Here is a 20,000-nt window from a genome sequence, read left to right on the forward strand (position 1 = left end):
GGGCCGTGGGGTAGACCAGATGTCCGGTCTGGACTTAGCCTCTGGGCCCGGGGCCGTGGGGTAGACCAGATGTCCGCTCTGGACTTAGCCTCTGGGCCCGGGGCCGTGGGGTAGACCAGATGTCCGGTCTGGACTTAGCCTCTGGGCCCGGGGCCGTGGGGTAGACCAGATGTCCGCTCTGGACTTAGCCTCTGGTCCCGTGGCCGTGGGGTAGACCAGATGTCCGGTCTGGACTTGGGCCCGTGCCTGCGGCTTAGACCAGATGTGCGCTCCGCACTTAGCCCCTGGGCTCGTGACTGTGTGAGGTAGACCGGCTGTCCCATCCGGACAGCCCCTGGTCCCGGGCCGCTCGCGTCGACCGGCTGTCCCATCCGGACAGCCCCTGGTCCCGCGCCTCTCGGGTCGACCAGATGTCCCTGCCGAGCGGCGGCGCCACACCTCCCCCATGGTGTGTTTGGGCACGCGAGGCCGCTAGGGTCTGAAGGTCCCGAGGCCCTGCGGACCCTCGGGACGACGGGGGTCCCGGTTCCCCGGGTCGACCAGCTGTCCGACCTGGACTTGGCGCGCAGATGGGACGGCTGGTTGGCTGGGATGAAATCCAGAGAGGGCGAAAAAGATCGATCATGCAGTATCATAAATCATACCTCTCTAGTCGTTGAAAGCAAAGAAACACGCAATTAACATTTTATTGTTCTAACCATTACCGTTTTCATGACTATCGTTTAGTGATGTTTGGTGGCGGTGGCGGTGGCGGCGGTGGCGGCAGCGGCAGTCAAAAAAGAAGCAGATTCAAGAGAGGAAAAAAAAGGAAAACACCGAAGGAAACGTCCTCCATCCACAAGGGGTGCCCGATGGATCCCAGGCGACGCGGGAGGGCCAGGTCTCGTTCGCTTCTCGGACATTTCTAAATCCGCACGGGCGGGAATCGCTCGCGCCGGCTGAAGGGAGCCCAGGCAGGGATGCCTCCGCTGAGATTTCCACGTCGACCGCAGGACCCGGAACCGGCCCGGCCGGCCTGTGGCACGAAGGCGTGTGGAGGACGGCTCCGTCCCCTAGCCGCCAGACGCCCCTGTCCCAGGGACGTTCGGAAGAAAGTTGCCAAGGCCCCTTTCCGGGACCGGGCTGGCCTCTCCCCCTCTGCTCGCCTCGGGCCGAGAAACGAGACCCGAGGGGGATCGGGACCCGGCCAAGCACCTGGCCGGCCGGCGCTGCAGCCTCCCTGCTCCGCGATCCTGAGCCGTCCCGCTGACGATGAGGCTGCTTGTCGGGCGCCACCTGCCTGGCGGCCGCTTATATAGCGCTCCAAGAGGTCGACCAGATAGCCGGCTTGGGCCGGTCGGGGCCGGCAAGGGGGAAGACAGGAGAGAGGATGGCCGGCGGGGTGGGGGTGAGCGCTGGGAGTGAGGTGTGGGAAGCAGTCCGGCGGGCAGTCGGAGGTGCAGGGTTGTCATGGTGGTTCCGACAATAATTTTTATCATTGACAAAGATTGCCGCGTGCCACTAGACAAGGCCTGGAGAGAGAAATTGGTAACATACAGAAAAATGCAGGGCGCGGACACTTGGGAGCGTCGGCGTATGTCTCTAAATGGAGCTATCACAATGGCTGTCCTTTCCTTGCGCGGGCCCCGTGGCTCAGCGGTGAAGTGCGCGCGCTACGATGCTGGCGGCCAGGTTTCGGATCGCCGGCGCGCACCGACGCACCGCTTCTCCGGCCACGCTGAGGCCGCGTCCCACGTACAGCAACTAGAAGGATGTGCAACTAGGACGTACAGCTATCTACTGGGGCTTTGGGGGAAATAAATAAATAAATAAATAAACAAACAAACAAACAAACAAACAAACAAACAAATAAATAAATAAGTAAATAAATAAATAAATAAATAAATAAATAAATAAATAAATAAAAAGGTAAGTAAGTAAGTAAGTAAAAAATGTCAAAACAGAAAAAAACAATTACTGTCCTTACTTTGTATTCAGAGAGCTAGAGCGAGGAGGGGGGAGGGAACGGAGCAGGAGGAAAGAAGGGAGGCTGGCAGGGACGGAGGCAGGCAGGCAGCACAATCGAGTTTCTCTTTCCACAAAAGGCGTCCGGCGGAAAACTCACAGGAGGAGGGCTTTCGGGCTGCAAAGCCCAAAGCACACCTCCGCGGCGATGGGCCCAAAACGCTCAGAGATTCAGGGTCACCACTCAACTGACGGCTGTCCTCATTTGGGCCCCTGACTTAGGACCTCTCCCTCCCACCCAACTTGGGAGCAAAGAGGAAAGCAAATCTGCTCCCCCCCCCCCCCCCCCCCGTTACATAGGACGCCCTTCTTCTAGTCAGCCCGCCTCCAGCTTTTCCACACGCCAAACACCTCTCGTCGGGATGGGCCTTCCTTTTTTTGCCACCATCCGGCTTTCCCACTCCTCTGCCAAATGCAAGTGGTGGAGGTGGAGGTGGAGGTGGAGGTGGAGGTGGAGGTGGAGGCCCACCGACCCTCTTGCTTGTTGGGAAGTGGTTCTCGTTCTCCTATGTGGGTGATCTTGATCTACACAGACGTTATTAGCTTGGGGAACGGGTAAGAGCACTCAGATGAATGTCTGTGCCCAGTGTCGATAACGAACTAGCTGTCTCCGTCTCCGTCTGTCTGTCTCTTCCCTTTATGTGTGTATGTGATAAAGGTAGGGAGACCCACCGACAAGCCGACTACCTGCAGACCGACCCACCTACCTAATTTTCATCACTCTGAAAATTGAGGTCACGTCCTGTAAAATCAAGCCTTTAAAAAGTGCACCAGCCGGTGGGCCTTGGGAGTCTATTCACACAGTGGCACAGCCGTCACCAATATATATTTATTTCCAGGACATTCGCATCACCTCAAAATTAACAACGCCCCCTCCCCCCACACACACACACACCCCGGGGAAAGACCAATCAGATTAACGGCAGGGTGCTTTTTTCAACAGGCAGGCCCGAGTCATCCCTTTAGAATGTTTCCGAGTCCCGTTCCGTTCTCGGACGCAGCACTTTCGGCCCTCAAGGAAGCAGACGGTGGGGGTGGAGGTGAAGGTGGACTGGGGGGCGTGTGTGGCATGTCCGTCCTTCTGCCACTGCAGAAATTATTTCGAAAGGAGGGAGGGACGGTTGGTGTAGGTGGACCGTACTGGGTGACGGTGGTTTGGGAGCTTTCCCTAGAATGAGGAGAGAGCAGTCTTCCCTGTGAAGTCAGGGAGCCGGAATAGGTTGCCCCCACATCGACCCGCTCTGGCACATGGGTTCTTTGGAATTCGAGGCCCTGGCCTTGAGAAACAGCGGGCGCGAGAAGGGCACGGGACCTCTCCCTTGTCGTCCTGACCTGAAATCGGGAGATGAAGCTCCCACGGGAAAGGTGCCCTCCCTGAACCAGGAGGACGCTTGTCAGCCCAGACGCTAGCCCGGAGGACTCTGTTTCAAACAAAACCTTGACTCCTCCCATCTCTTGATTGACCTTCCCACAGGTGGCTGGCCTCGGAAGCCTAGAGCCGCTTTCCTTTCTCCTGTCATTTCGCTACAACTGGATTGTCCGTGGTGTGACGTGCTCTAGGAGCTGGAATTCAGTCAGAGCCGCCACTTCGAGTGACTTCCGCTTTAGGCTTCTCCCCGAGTGACGTGCCCTTGCACGCGTTCCTAATCTCTCTGTCGTTCTCTTCTGGATCTGTCTTTTTGTTACCGGGCCGGGGTGGGCTCAGCCAAGGACTCAGAAGGGGGATAGCGGCGGGAACATCGTTTCTCCTCCCCTATGCCTGCTGAACGCAGGCTTACACACCGGAAACTCCCCCACCCTCACCCCTCAGTGGGATGCTGTACATCCTTCGGGTCACACACAGTCTGCATGCGTGGGCACCGACAGAAAGATTTGGCAACAGCCTTAGCTGCTCTGCGCTGGTTCCAAGTGCCGCCCCGCCTCCCCCCCACGGCGCGCCCTGCCCCCCCCACCACCACCACCACCACCAAGAGAGAGAAGTGAAGTGACTCCGGGAGAAAGCCGATTCAGAAATTACACATAATTCAGCTGGTACTTGCTGTGAAAGGGGGACAGGGTATGCTTTGAAACGCTGAAATTCTCCCTGCCTTTCCTTGACGGGAATGACAGCGCCTACAACCTGCTGTCATTGGCGAGTTTTAGTCACCTCGAGAGGAAGGACCGATTTCAAATGGCTGAACCCTGGTGGGTCACGGTGCAGGTGACGTGACCCTCTCTGACAGACGCAGGCAATCCCCTGCTCCGGGTCAAGGAGAGAGGGTGTTTATTGTTCTGTTCTTTAAAATGGTGCTTCAAGATGGACAGCACTTACAACCTAGCCTTTTCACCCTTCATAATCGTACGGCAGTGGCACGAGGTACGTTCACATCCTCCTCGTCGAGTTCACTGTTCCAGGGTTATTTGATTTTTAAAGTCAAATCTCGGGATCACGACTTGGAGTCACCGTTCGCCCACTGAGAGAGAGCCCCTCCCCCCCCCCCCCCGTTCACTCGGAGGTGCTGTCGGTGGGGGTTCCTTCATGTTTGTCCATCATCCTTCCTCTTCTTAAGGGTGAGGAGGCGATGCGTGAAATCGCCAGTGGGTATGCGGCACGAGACTGAGGACCTCCCGCGGGAAGCAGGTGGGAGAGGGAGGACAGACCGATCCAGCGGACTTGAAGACGAATGATCAAAACCTGCACCTAGAGCAGAGCGTCGCCAGTTAGGAGTTTGCTTGCTGGGCCCGTAACCCAGGGTGGATGAGTCAAACCATCCCCTGCCAGGCCTCTCCCGGCCCTCGGGACTCCAAGCCCGCGTTTGTCCCGTGAACTCCGACACACCGAGATTATCTGTTTGGTGTCCCCCTTTGATTCGGCTCCCCATCCCGCCCCCGCCCCGTGCCACGCGCCACGCAGTGAGGAAGACGTAAACCGGGACGTCAGTCCCCACGGCCCTGATTCTCAAGTGGTTTAGCGGGTTAGGGAAAGCGGGGGCGGGGGGGGTGCTCTTTCTGTCCCAGAGGAGTCGCGCTTCTCAGACATCCATGCTCCCTCCCTCTCTCCCTGCAGTTTGGAAGCTGCAGCCTAAGGGTGGGGGAGTTGAAGAGAGCCATTCAGTGGAGAGACGCCCGAGGCGAAGTGAAAGGCTCCGACTTGACCGCAGAGCTTTCTGCATTTCAATGAAACCATTCCGTGAGGCCCATTGGAGTGAATGGGCCTGACCTCCCTTCCCCCCCCCCCTGGCTGGCGAGTCCCACCCACTTGGCAACGGAAGGCTAGGGGTTTCATCCTCCGTGGTGAACCCGGGCCCCTCGTCCGAAGGAAAATCCCGCATGGGCGTGGGTACAGCCGAGTTGGTATCTCGGGCAAAGCCGTCAGGGTGGCGAGATGATGGTGGATGAGAGGAGACTTGTTCCGGGGCCGCCCTCCCCTGTGGGTGCGAGTGGGGCTGGGGGCGGGACCCGGACCGTGGGAGAGTGCAGGACGGGAGCAGCTGCCCGCCTGCCCGCCTTCGGGCTGAGAGCAGCACACAGGGCACGCTGGCTCCCGCAACTTCATTTGTTCTGGGAACCTTCTGTGGTTACCCGTGAGGCGCCAGTTGCTCTGAGGAACAAAGCTCAACTCCTCTCTCTGCTTCTTTCCCAAGAGGCCTGAGTCTCAGCGACTACAGATTCTTCTGATTGCTCGCTAAATGGACCCACGCGCACCCTCCCGTCCTGCCGGACCGGACCCTTCTACAAAAATCTCCACTTGGGGAGTTTTCTCGCCTCACCCAGAGCAGACACACCACCCCCACCCCCACCCCCACCACCCCTCTCCCTCCTTGCCGCTCCCCCGCCTCAATAGCTAACACACACGAAACAAAACTCCAGCTGGTCAGGGCCGGCCCCGTGGCTTAGCGGTTATGTGCGCGCGCTCCGCTGCTGGCGGCCCCGGTTCGGATCCCGGGCGCGCGCCGACGCACCGCTTCTCCGGCCATGCTGAGGCCGTGTCCCATGTCGGGGGAAGAGGGAGAATCTCCCTCTGCCCTTTCCCTTAAGGTTCTTATGGCTGGCCAAATAATCGACGAGACAGGTTAGCAGGAGAAAATAATACCAAGTTTAAGAACATGTATACATGGGAGAAACTCAGAAATGAGCAACTCGTCCCTCTGTCTAAGCTGCTTGCCTAAGTATTGCAGCTAAAGGCGAGGAGCGTGTTGGGGGTGGGTAGTGGCCTGGGACTTCAGAGGGCAGGAGGACCATTCTTTTCGGGGTCAGCTGTAGAGAATGTGGTCAGGGAGAGTTAGAGTTTTGGGATAAAAGGGGCTTGGTGCCCCTCCCATTGTAACATCTATTTTACATGATCATTACAGCCATCATGATAGAAGATCTGTTCCAGGAAGGAGCCACCATGTCGAATTCTTTAGGCAGTTAGTGGGGGAGGTCAAATGTCCCTCAGAGAAAACAATCAAGGTAAAGAGATATATTTCAGGGTGGCCAAATCTTGATCTCCCACAGTCCCGCCTCTGAAACTAAAAGTTTCACAGTCCTTTTGAAACTTACAGAAGTTTCATAGTCCAGAAGCTGAGTTGGTAGATTGTTTCATCTCACTGAACACGTTTCTTAGTCCTGATAATAGGTCGGTTCAATTAAGTTCATTTCAGAAGGTGGTGATGCAGGTGGGCTCTCAAGGTGACGCCTATATTGTGGAAGCAAGCAATCAAGTATTTAATAGAAGCATTTCTATGGAAACAAAAGAGAAACAAGGTTAATGGTTGGAGCCGATTGGAAACGTGTTTTTGAGTTCAGAGGACAGCCAGTGAAGAAGCATTTTAGATGTCAGCGTCCAAGTATCTTTTGCAGTTTAAAATGTCTCTGATGGTGTCGTCAGGTCATCTCTTAAGTTTATGTCAAGTCCAGTCCATCGGCTTCAGTTTGTAAGTCTTCAGGAAAAAGGGCAGGTTTAGTTTTCAGCGATTTCCAATGAAAATGATGGAAAAAAATCAAAAACGTTAGTTTGGACATCTGTCGCCAGATGTTTCAGGAGACTAGAAGAAATCAGGATCCAGTCCAGTCAACAGATATAAGACAAAAACCTCAAAAGACAACAAAACTAGGATCTAATATCCGCAAATTTATACTGAAATAGTTTTTACCGAAATATAATTTTTCTCTCCAAAATCACCCTCATTTTTATTAAGATAGCAAAATTAAAACTAGTTTGCAAAATAAGTCTAGTTCCAATAGAGTTGGCCCAATTATTTACATAAGTACAGCAAGAATAGCAGTTGATCACATAGGCTCTTTTAAATCTGCTTTGCTGGAACTTTTGATAAGGAATCTCACATTGAACTTTAAAGGTCTCTCGAGGCCAGGAAAGCAAAGCCAAGGATTTTGTCATCAGACTTTGTCTGCAATACCCATAGATTTGGGTGAATTCCTCTCTTCTGAGGTTCCCCCCAAATATTTCGAGGTTCCTTGTACCTGACAGATAAGTGACATTCTTGACTTATCCTGGTAAGTGCTGCTTGGAACATAAGGTACCAGGCCAATATTTCCATGTGGCTTTATTCCATAAAGTCAAATCTTCATTCCTCAGAAGCTGCAGGGTGATATCGCAAATATGATGTTCCAGTTACAACCTTGGTAACATAACCAGTGTTTCCAATTGTGTCCTGTGATAAGGAGAACAGATTCTTATTGAACTTATGCAAGTAACTATATTGCCATGAAAACAACAATACTCACTCACTAAGAGTTTCCAAATTTGAGGGATCAGATAGAGAGAAAAAGATAAATATTTCAATTTTACTGACAAAAATATCATTTACCAAATTGCTATAAATCATAGCTAGCTCAGGAGAAAAGAGAAAAAGTTTTCCTTAAATCTGAAAAAACAAAACATTGAAAATTCAGCAACACTTCAAATGAAAAATCATAGAAATTATAATTATCCTTATCAGTTGATTCAGTCCTGTGTAATCCATTCTTGATCCCAACCTTTTTGTTAGCAGCTTCATGAAGTCGGTTTCTCCATCAGATTTCTGTAATTTCTTACCACGTTCATTTTCGTGATCAGAAAGTTTGTCAGAAACCTGTATTCCAGTGTAAATATCAGAGTCCTTTCCATGAATTTTTCTGAAGTTGAAACATATTTTGCAAAAGCATTAGAGCAAAGAAATAAGTCTGTAAACAACAAGACCTCAAAATGGCAATTGACAAAGAAATTTGGTTAATTTTGTGACATACAACACTTTAAAATAATAATAACCAGAATTATGACTGATAATCAGGACAGATCAGCATTTCAGTAACGTTATACAATTTTAAAACACCTATATGAATAACATTTACCCACATAATAGCACCTGAGCAGGCTTATCGTCACTTGTCTGACAATGCTTTCCATGTAATTTAACATACTGAATAAGCCTAATAAGTTTAGTATCTTCCTCCTTATAGGAAGAGAGCAAATGTCTTTGAGAAGTTCCAGGGCCCTTTGAAAATTCTCAAAGTAAAAAAAAAAAAAAAGGTAAAGAGATATATTTCAGGGTGGCCAAATCTTGATCTCCCACACCCACATAGAGCAACTGGAAGGATGTGCAACTGTGACATACAGCCATCTACTGGGGCTCTGGGGAAAAAGAAGAGGAGGATTGGCAATGTAGATGTTAGCTCAGAGCCGGTCTTCCTCAGCAAAGAGAGGAGGATTAGCGTGGATGTTAGCTCAGGGCTGATCTTCCTCACACGCACACACACACGCACACACACACACACACACACACACACACACACACACACACACACACACAAATCCAGCCGGTCTCCTTCTACCTCATCCACTTGAGAAGAGTCGCTCTCCTCTAAAGACCTTATCCTCAATGACTTACTGCTGCCTCCCTTTCCCTGGCACAATTCTCTCCCTGGATGTGCCCCATCTTAGACTCGCACAGCACTTGCAGGTCCAGTTCCTTCCCCAGGTTTGGGAAGTTCTCAGCAATCATTTCTTTGAAGAAGCTCTCTGCTCCTTTCTCCCTGTCTTCTCCTCCCTCTGGGAGATTATAAGCCTTATGTTACTTTTCCTAATCGAGCTGGATATTTCTCAAAGAATTTCGTGGTTTTTTAAAAATCTTAGTTCTCTCTCCTCCTCTACCTGGAGCATTTCTAGGCTTCTATCTTAGACCTCACTAATTCTCTCCTCCATAGGGTCTGCTCTTTTTTTTTTTTTTTTTTTAATGCCTTTAACCTTATTTTTTAATCTCACTATTTGTGTCCTTCATATCTAGAGTTTCTGTTTGGTTTTTCTATTAGAGCTCCAATCTCTTTGTTGAAGTATTCCTTCTGTTCGTTAATTTTATTCTTGAGCTCCTCGAACTGTCCTTCTGTCTGAGTTTTTATGTAACTCGTTGAGTTTCTCTATGACAGTTGTTTTCTCTGTGTGTGTGTGTGTGTGTGTGTGTGTGTGTGTGTGTGTGTGAGGAAGATCGGCACTGAGCTGACATTCATGCCAATCCTCCTCTTTTTTTTTGTTCTGAGGAAGACCGGCCCTGAGCTGACATCTGTTGCCAATCCTCCTCCTTTTTTCCCCCCCTTTTTCTCCCCAAATCCCCAGGACGCAGTTGTGTGTCATAGTTGCACACCCTTCTAGTTGCTGTATGTGGGACGCCGCCTCAGCATGGCTGGACAGGCGATGCGTCGGTACGCGCCCGGACCCGAACCCGGGCCACCGGTAGCGGAGCGCATGCACTTCACCGCTAAGCCACGGGGCCGCCCCCTAGGGCAGCTGTCTTGAGTTCTCTGTCAGATGGTCATCGTCTGTGACTTCGGGTTTGGTTTCTGGAGAGTTGTCATTTTCCTTCTGTTCTGCTGTGTTACTGTACTGTCGATCTTCATGCTGTTTGATGAATGGATCCTCTGCTGGGGCACATTTGTGGTAGTCACGGCCTTCTCTTATTTGGGTCAGGCTTCAGTTACTTTGGTTCTGATTGCCCGGGTCTTGTGTTCCTCCACTGGCTCTCCGTGGGCTCACACACTGCTGTCCCGTGCACCACCTGCACTGCTGTTCCCAGGTTGTCTTGGGGTGCCGGTTGCACTGCTGCCAGGGGTGCTGGGTTCACAGGTGTGCCGTCACTGGTGGGAGCCCAGGGACCCAGGGACTCATATGCGGCCCCCCCGGCTGGTGAAGCGGGGTTGGGTCACCGCTTCTGCTGTGGCTTCTAATGCTTCTGGCCACAGACTCCACCTGCCACGGCGGGGGCGGGGGTGACAGGGGGCTGTTTTTTCTGTTCCTGCCCCATCTGCTCACAGTTGTGCCGGTCGGGCCACTCCAAGTTCATGCGGGCAGGACTGCCACCGCTCGGTGGGTGCTCTCACAGGCCAGGCATCTGCCACTCCGTGAGTGTTTGCACGCAGGCTGGGCTGCCCCTGCCTCCACTCACAGTCACGCTGGCTGCAGCTTGAGGACCCATGTCCTGCATCGTCGCCACCGTCAGGAGGAAGGGGCCGCTTCCCTAGTTCCAGGGCTTCCCGAGGGTCCGGTCCACCCACCTTCAGATGTATAGCTGTGTGGGGGATCAGACTGGGCCAACCCAAAATGTGTCTCTTTGGCTTGATTGTTTTTAAGAACAAAAGACTCTGAAAGGAACTCTGACCTCCCCCCAACTGCCTAAAAGAATTTAAAATAGAAGGGGCTATTCCAGGGATGGACTAATGCCATCACATAACTTTAATGTCATGTAAAACATGTGTCTCAGCTCACCTTGTCTGTAGTTGGCCCATTTACGTTTCCAACGCCGTGTAAATTGCCTTCCTCCTCTTTGAAATCCCAAACCACTACCCCCAAGGTCCTCCTCTGTCTAAAAAGCTAAAGCTGAAGATAATATTTAAACTGGCAGCTCGGCCGTGTTGGTGAGTTGTTCCCTTTTCCTGAGTCTCTCCCGTGTATACACGTTCTAAAGCTTTGTTTGATTTTCTCCTGTTACTCCATCTCGTGTCGATTTAATTTGTAGCCCAGCCAGAAGGACCTAAAGACGGTAGAGGGTTTGCCTTCCTCCCCTACAGCCGCATGGATCTCTCAGCATCTTGTTGTGCTGTGTAGGGAATCCCTGTGTCGGTCAGTAGACGTCTGTTTGGTTGTACCTTAGAGGGGAGAGGCGAAGGGAACAACTCATGCCACCATGATGCTGACGTCACTCTGATAAACTTTTAGCAGGAGTTACATTTTATGGCATGTGTACTTATTTTGTGTGTGTGTGTGTGTGTGTGTGAGGAAGATCAGCCCTGAGCTAACATCCATGCTTGTCTTCCTCTTTTTTTTTTTTTTTTTTACTGAGGAAGACCGGCTCTGAGCTAACATCTAGTGCCAATCCTCCTCCTTTTTTTTTCACCCAAAGCCCCAGTAGATAGTTGTCTGTCACAGCTGCACATCCTTCTAGTTGCTGTATGTGGGACGTGGCCTCAGCGTGGCCGGAGAAGCGGTGCGTCGGTGCGCGCCCGGGATCCGAACCCGGGCCGCCAGCAGCGGAGCGCGCGCACTTAACCGCTAAGCCACGGGGCCGGCCCTGGCATGTGTACTTAAAACAACTTCCAAAATCTCTTTGGTAGCTTGAAACCTGGATGTTTGGCTACGTGAAATTAAGGGATAAAACATTAATTGAAGGGCCAGCCCCGTGGCTTAGCGGTTAAGTGCGCGCGCTCCGCTGCTGGCGGCCCGGGTTCGGATCCCGGGATCGCACCGACGCACCGCTTCTCCGGCCACGCTGAGGCCGGGTCCCACATACAGCAACTAGGAGGATGTGCAGCTATGACAGACAGCTAGCTACTGGGGCGTTGGGGGAAAAATAAATAAGTAAAATCTTTAAAAAAAAACATTAATTGAATAGCTAGATCGTTTCCAAATAGGATAAAATATTAGACCTTAACGACTAAATATAGGTTTATCCACTGTTGGCTTCTGAGGACAGAGAAACTAAAAGATGTTTGGGACTATTAATAAACATGTCTTGTGCTTTATGAAGAGTATGCTATGAAATGACATGTTTCTAAAAATTATAAAGTGTTCATAGGATTTGCCAAGCCACAAAATGCTAACGGACAAAACAGTTCACAGTTGCTTACCTCTTAGTTCTCACTAAAAATTAAGGTTTCTAGGCGTTATAAATTCTTTAATGAAGCCATCAATCAATCGATCAATCAATTAATTAAATTATCTGGGACATCGGCCCTGAGCTAACATCTATTGCCCATCTTCCTCCTTTTTTCCTTTTATTTTTTTCCTCCCCAGAGCCGCAGTAGATCGTTGTATGTCATAGTTGTACGTCCTTCCAGTTGCTCTATGTGAGATGCCGCCTCAGCATGGCTTGATGAGCTGTGCGTAGGCCCGAGCCCAAGATCTGAACCGGTGGACCCCCGGCAGCTGAGGCGGAGCACGCAAACTTAACCGCTACGCCACTGGGCCGGCCTCTAAAAGTTCTAACTAATATATGTGACTGAAGCTACTAACAATTAATAAGGGAAACGTCTTTGTCTTCATGGAAAGGAAGATGGATGTTTTCAGTGAAGACGGTATAAAAAATAGCCATTCTTGTTTTTTTAAAAAGCCTGTGAAAAGTGTGTGGGGAAAAAACAACTCTGAGGAAAAAGTTTTGTGTGTGGTCAAGTTGGTTAAGATGGAGATGGATTTGATTCGGTAACTGAGTTTTAGTATCAGAAGTAAGCTGGTGCAAAATTAGAATTTGGTTTCCTCTTTCTTAAAAGCATAGTCTTCTCTAACTTCCAGTCTGCTCTTGTTAAGGAAATTGTATCAGGTTTTGCTTTACCTTTGAGTGAATCTACACCAAGGACAGGAATTCTATGTTTAGTCAAAATACTTTCCTAGGCTCAAAAAGGAAGAGGCCTCTGTATGCAGAGGACTAAGGTTTTGGCTTTTTACCTGTTTTGCTCTCTATGTTTGCCTTTTCAAATGTTTTTTTAATCTTTAATTTTCTTTTTTTGGCGGGGGGGCGGGGTAGGCCCTGAGCTGACATCTGTTGCCAATCTTCCTCTTTTTATTTTTTTTCTCCCCAAAGCCCTGCCACATATATTCTAGTTGTAAGTCCTTCTAGTTCTTCTGTGTGAGCCCACCACCGCAGCGTGACTACTGACTGAGAAGCGGCGTGGTTCCACGCCTGGGAACGGAACCTGAGCTGCCTGCCGAAGTGGAGCGCACCAAACTTTAACCCCTAGGCCATCAGAGCTGGCCCGATATTTTTTTGATTTCTCCATTGATCCAATAGCTGTTCAGTAGCCCGTTGTTTAGTTTCCACATGTTTGTGACGCGTACTGAGGCCCTGAGCTAACATCTATTACCAACCTTCCTCCTTTTTTCCTCTCTTTTTTTCTCCCCGGAGCCCCAGTAGATAGTTGTATGTATGTCATAGTTATACCTCCTTTTAGTTGCTCTATGTGGGACACTGCCTCAGCGTGGCTTGATGATCGCTGAGTAGGTCTGTCTGTGCCCAGGATCCAAACGGGTGAACCCTGGGCCGCTGAAGCAGAGTGTGTGAACATCACCGCTACGACACCTGGCCGGCCCCTCTGTTTGCCTTTCATAATCTTCTTTTCCTTTCTTTTTTGAGGGAAATAAGTGCACTGTTAAAAAAAAAAATTTAATGGCAGAAGATCTACAAATATTTTTTTGTACTTTCATGGAACGGTTCAACGTCAACATTTACCTCATTTCAAACACACACACACACACACACACACACACACACACACACACACACACACGCACTCTCAGCGTGGCCTTGTACGGATGTACTGGAACTTGATTTCTTGAGTGGATGGCTGTGAAGTCTCTGCCTCCTACCCCCTACCATTTTTGTGGGTTTGCTTGTTTGTCGTGATGGTAAGGACTGCTGAAATCAGTATTCTTATCCCCACTCACTCATGCATTTGCACCCATGCTCCCCACCCCTGTGTGTTGTCTTTGGACCTTTTTTTGTGGCCCGTGCAGAGACACATTTTGTCTTTTAAACTTTGCTGTGGTCAAGTGTATCAGTCATTTCCTCAGTGGCCTCTGGGATTTGTCTGTCCGCCTTAGAAAGACCTTGTGGCCTGGAAGTGACAGGGTACAAACAATTCCTCCGTTCTTCCTCTGTCATTGTTGTCGTCCTCTGACGAGGCCTGCGTGGTTTCGGTTTGACAGTCCCCGCCCGCCACGTTTTCCGAAGCCCTCCCGGGAGCCAGGGAAGCACTCAGGCCACTCCGGGAAGCAGGTGCCGGCAGCCCCAGCCCCCCTGCTGGTGTCTCCGAGGGAATTTTCCACGTCTGCATCAGCCAGCCGGCCCGGCCCGGCCCAGGCCCGGCCCGGGAGTGGTGTGGGGAGTCTGTCTCCTTCCCAGCAACTGCCCCTCCCCCTCAGCTTTCCAAGTCCTCCTTCTGCGCCCGGGGTTGTGCCGTGCCGGCTGGGACCTCCGAGGTGGACGCCCGGGGGCCTCGCGGGACGCCCTCCCGGCCGCCCCAGGGTGAGAGTCATGATCCGAGGTGGGCCAGGACACGATCGGGGCGGTGGGCGGAGGCTGTGCACTCTCGCGGGCCCGCGCTCCGGATCCCTCCCTCCCTCCCGGGGACGTTTGTGCTGATTGTCCGGTGCCATCTAGCGGCCGCTTTTATATAGTTTCTGTGCTCCGGAGCTCCGGCGACATAGGCAAGGGAGGGGGACTGTTGAAGGACAGGTTGACGCAAGTAATCCATAACCAATCTATAAATCAGAATTGGGGTGAGTTTATTATGAGCCAAATTTGAGGACCACATAGCCCAGGGCCTTCCTTCCCCAAGGAAGGAAGGGCGCCAAAGAAGTGGGGTGTACCGCGTGGTTATATACCGTCAGAGTGTCTATCGCACAGGATTGGAATGTCCCTTTTACAGCACTCACGAGATTGCCCGGCCTGCCTGCCGGGCCTGCCTACCCGGCACAGCGATTCACACAGCAATTGATGAACACTGCAGAGAGCAGGTCTGTGGTCCCCAGCTGGGTGGTCACAGCGGGTCAGCAATCAATCCTTAGCCTAGAGAGAGAGAGGCTTACCCTCCAGGAAATGCTGATGTGGGGGAAGTTACTTTAGCTTAAGGGCATTTATTCTTGTCTTTGTGGCCTAGTAAATGCCTAAAGCAGATAGACAATCTATGCTCAAAGGCCACATCTGGCCCTTTTGGAAAAACAAGGTCAGGCTGAATTCGTTTTACACCAAATGGCTTCCTCATATACTCCAGTATATCCTATTGCTTGCCATTTATTTATCAGACATCTGTGTGGTTTCCCATCCGGGGCTGTGATGAACAGAGCTGCTGAGAACATTCGTGTCCAGGATTTTTCGTGAATGAACATGAAAGTTCTCGGGCCGCTCGGGCGTGGTGTCCTCCAGAGCACCCTTGAGCTTGATGCCTGCCTCCCCAGAAGGACTCACAGGGCTCCACGAAGCTGACTTCCTGGAGCTCCACCTGAGACCGCACGGCCCGAGCCCCCCCCCACCCCCCCACGCCCCCCACCCCCCCGACCCCGCGCCAGAAATCACACTGGGGCCCTCAACCACCCAAGGCCCCAGCTAAACAAAGACACTCTTAGGAGGCAGGACGTTCCGAGGGCTTAGAGGTTGCAATTTTCTGTCGTCGTTTTTTTCTTGTCGTTGTTGCTGGTGAGTCTTGGAAACCCCCACGCTGTTTTCCGCAGTGGCCATGCCACTTTACATCACCACCAGGGAGGCGTGAGTGAGTGACTCGGCCTGTCCGTCCGCGACCTCGCTAGCAGTTTGATACTGTTCTCGTATTTTGCTGAAGGCATTCTGACAAATGTGTCCCGAGGATATCTCACTCCGATTCTCATTTGCATCTCCAGGAAACGGCTCACATCTTTTCACGTGCAGATTTGTAAATTCATCGGTTATCTCCTCCTCTCCATGTGAGATGCCTGCTCTGTCTTTTTGTTTATTGTGTATTTGGATTTTTTTTTTTCCCAAGATACTGCTACTGCATTTTGAGGGTTCTTTACAAATTCCAATCAGAGGTGTGGTTTGCACAGATTTTCTGCCCCCAGACTCTGTCCTTGGTCGTTTCGTCCTCTTAAGAGGGTGTTTCACAGAACCTAGGAGTTTAATTTTGATGATTTCCAATGTCTCCATTTCTTTTTATGGATCACGCTTCTGAGGTCAAGTCTTAAAATCTCTTTGCTGGCCCTGTACCCCCAATTCTTTCTCTTAGAATTCTTCCTCCTACAGCATGTTCTAGTTTTACTTCTTACATGGAAGTTGTTACTCCTGAGGTCCCGGTTGCCGTCACGAATGAAGCTCAACTCCCCTCTCTGCCTATTTCTCAAAAGGCCTGAGGCTGGACTACTGCTACAGATTCTTCTGATTTCGTGCTAAATGGACCCACCCGCACCCTCCCGTCCTGCCAGACCGGACCCTTGCACAAAAATCTCCACTTGAAGAGTGTTTTCACCTTAACCAGGACATAAACACCACCCGTGTCCCCACCACCACAAGCCCCCGCCCCTCCCCCGGCTCCCTCCCAACCCGTATAGCTAACACCCATGAAACAAAAATCTCCTGCTACCTCATCCACTTGAGAAGAGTCAGTCTCCTCTAAAGACCTTATCCTCGATGACTTACTGCTGCCTCCCTTTCCCTGGCACAATTCTCTCCCTGGATGTGCCCCATCTTAGACTCGCACAGCTCCACCGCTCGGGGGAGCTGGAGACGATATCCAAATTGGCTCAGACGGTAGCCTCCTCGTTTCAAAATGACCTACGCGTGACATCGGCCGTAAACGTGGTCCAGAAATCAGTGACTTTCGTGTGCCTCCGGTGAAATCCGGAGACCCTGGCATCTGGAACACATCTTCTCCACGTCCTTCAAACCTTTGCTCTCCCTCTTTACCCCTGATAGCCCGCCCGATGGTTCACGGGGAAATGAGATCCCGTCTGGCAAGAGCCGAGTCGTCTCTCCACCACGTGCGAAAAGAAAAGGCACGGGCCCACCCCCGCCCATCTTATCCTTCTTCACCCACACCATCGTGTCATAAAAATGAGTGCCCCAGAAAAACGTGTCCCTCCTCCTGTCAAAAGCTGAAACCTCGGGTCAAACACTGAGACGGAAAGGACGCTGGGGTATTGTTTTGAGCTACACACAGACGCTTTTAAAGAGGACGACAACAACAAACGAGCAAAACCTTACCCCCATCAGGGAGCAGGTGCAAGAATGGAGTGCTGACTGACCCTCCTTCTTTGCTTCCTGGAAGCAGGAGGTCGGTCAACCAACCAACCAACCACCCTCCCCTCCACACACACACCCCGAGGAAGATGTCCTCTCTATCCCAGGAGGAGAGTGACGTTCTTATCTTATTGGCAAGGTCGGGAAGTTGAGGATGAGAGAATTCTGTACAAACGGACCTCGTTAACGATGTTTACTCTTCCAATCCACGAGCATGGAACATCTTTCCATCTCTTTCTTCTTCGATTTCTCTCGGTAACGTCTTACAGTTTTCAGCGTATAGGTCTTTCACCTCCTCGGTAAAGTCTATTCCTTGCTATTTTCTTCTTTGTGCGGTGATTGTAAATGGGAGTGTATTCTCAACTTCACTTTCCACTAGTTTGTCGTTAGTGTGTCGAAATGTAACTGATTTCTGTCTGTTGATTTGTATCTTGCAACTCGACTGTATTTGTTGATTATTTCCAGGAGGTTTTCGGTGGATTCCTGAGGGTTTTCTATATAGAGAATCGTGTCACCCGCCAATAGTGAGAGTTTCACTTCTGCCTGTCCGACTTGGATCCCTTTTATTTCCTTTTCTTGCCTCATCGATCTGGCTCAGACTTCCAGGAGTATGCCGAATAAGAGTGGTGAGAGCTGGCATCCTTGTCTTGTTCACGTTCTCAGAGGAATGGCTTTCAGTTTTTCTCCGTTGAGTATGAGGTTGGGCTGTGGGTTTGCCATGTGTGGCCTTCATTCTGTTGAGGTACTTTCCTTCCATGCCCATTTTCTCGAGAGTTTCTATCATAAATGGATGTTGGATCTTGTCCAATGCTTCCTCTGCCTCTATTGAGATGGTCACGTGGTTTTTATTCCTCATTTTGTTAACGTGGTGTGTTCACCTTGATTGATTTGTGGACGTGGAACCATCCCCACATGCCTGGAATAAATCCCGCTGGGTCGTGGTGGATGATCCTTGGGATGTGTTGTATTCGAGTCGTTAATATTTCCCTGAGGATTTTTGCATCGATGTTCATCAGTGATATTGGCCTGTATTTTTCTTGTTCTATGCTGTCCTTGTCCGGTTCGGATGTCAGAGTAATATTGGCCTCGTAGAATGAGTTAGGAAGCTTCCCCTCCTCTTTAATTTTTTGGAAGAATTTGAGAAGGGCAGATATTGAGTCTTATTTGGATGTTTGGTAGAACTCACCAGGGGAGCTGTCTTGCTCTGGACTTTTCTTTTCTGAGAGGTTTTTGATTACCGTTTCAATCTCTTTACTTGTGATTGGTCTATTCAGATTCTCTCTTCTTCTTCTTCTTCTTCTTCTTCTTCTTCTTCTTCTTCTTCTTCTTCTTCTTCTTCTTCTTCTTCTTCTTCTCCTCCTCCTCCTCCTCCTCCTCCTCCTCCTCCTCCTCCTCCTCCTCCTCCTCCTCCTCCTCCTCCTCCTTCTTCTGGAGGAAGATTGGCCCTGCGATAACATCTGTTGCCAATCTTCCTCTTTTTTCTCCCCAAAGCCCCACTACATAGCTCTGTATCATAGTTGTAGAGTTGTAGCTCTTCTATGTGGGACGCCACCTCAGCATGGCTTCATGAGCGGTGAGTAGGTCCACACCCAGGATCCGAACCAGGGAACCTGGGCCACCACAGCGGAATGGGTGAACTTAACCGCTACGTCACCGGGCGGGCCCTCTCTCTTTCTTCTTGATTCAGTTTTGGGAGGTCGCAGGATTCTAAGAACTTATCCATTTCTTCTAGGTTATCATCCTGTCTGTGGGCGTATAGCTTTTCATAACAGTCTCTTATAATCCTTTGCATTCCTGTGGTGTCTGTTGTAACTTCTCTTCTTTCCTTTCTGATTTTATCTATTTCAGTCTTCTCTCTTTTTTTCTCAGTGATTCTGGCTGAGGGTTTGCCCATTTTGTTTATCTTCTCAAAGAACTGGATCTTAGTTTCCTTTCTATTTTATGTATGTATTTTTTTAGTCTCTATTTCATTAATGTCTGCTGTGATTTTTATTATTTCCTTCCTTCTACTGACTTTGGGCTTTGTTTGGTCTTTTTCTAGTTCCTTTAGGTATAGGGCAAGCTTGTTTATTTGAGATTTTTCTTGTTTGTTGAGGTAGGCCTGTTTTTCTATTCATTTCCCTCTTAGCGCTGCTTTTGCTGCAGCCCATAAGTTTTGGTATGTTGTGTTTTCATTTTGATTTGTCTCTAGGTATATTTTTTTAACTCTAGTGAGGGATTACTATTTTTTTTTGGGGGGGGGGCCTGGGAAACATTTGCCCTGAGCTAACATCTGTTGCTCATCTTCCTCTTTTTATTTACTTCCTCCCCAAAGCCCTGATACATAGTTGTCTATTCTAGTTGTAAGTCCTTCTAGTTCTTCTACGAGAGCCACCACCACGGCATGACTACTGACCAAGGAGTGGCGTGGTTCCACGCCTGGGAACCGAACCTGGGTTGCCGAAGTGGAGTGCACCAAACTGTAACCCCTAGGCCGTCATGGCTGGCCCAACGTTTTCTGATTTCTCCTGTGATTTCCTCATTGATCCAACAGTTGTTCAGTAGCCCGTTGTTTAGTTTCCACATGTTTGTGACACATATTGAGGCCCTGAGCTAACATCTATTAACAATCTTCCTCCTATTTTCCTTTCTTTTCTCCCCAAAGCCCCAGTAGATAGTTGTATGTCATACTTGTCCATTCTTCTAGTGACTCTATGTGGGATGCCACCTCAGCACGGCTTTAAGAGTGGTGTGTGTGTCTGAGCCCGTGATCCGAACCAGTGAACCCTGGGCCACTGAGGTGGAGCATGC

This window comes from Diceros bicornis, chromosome 32 (assembly GCF_020826845.1).
Source record: "Diceros bicornis minor isolate mBicDic1 chromosome 32, mDicBic1.mat.cur, whole genome shotgun sequence".
Taxonomy (NCBI): domain Eukaryota; kingdom Metazoa; phylum Chordata; class Mammalia; order Perissodactyla; family Rhinocerotidae; genus Diceros; species Diceros bicornis.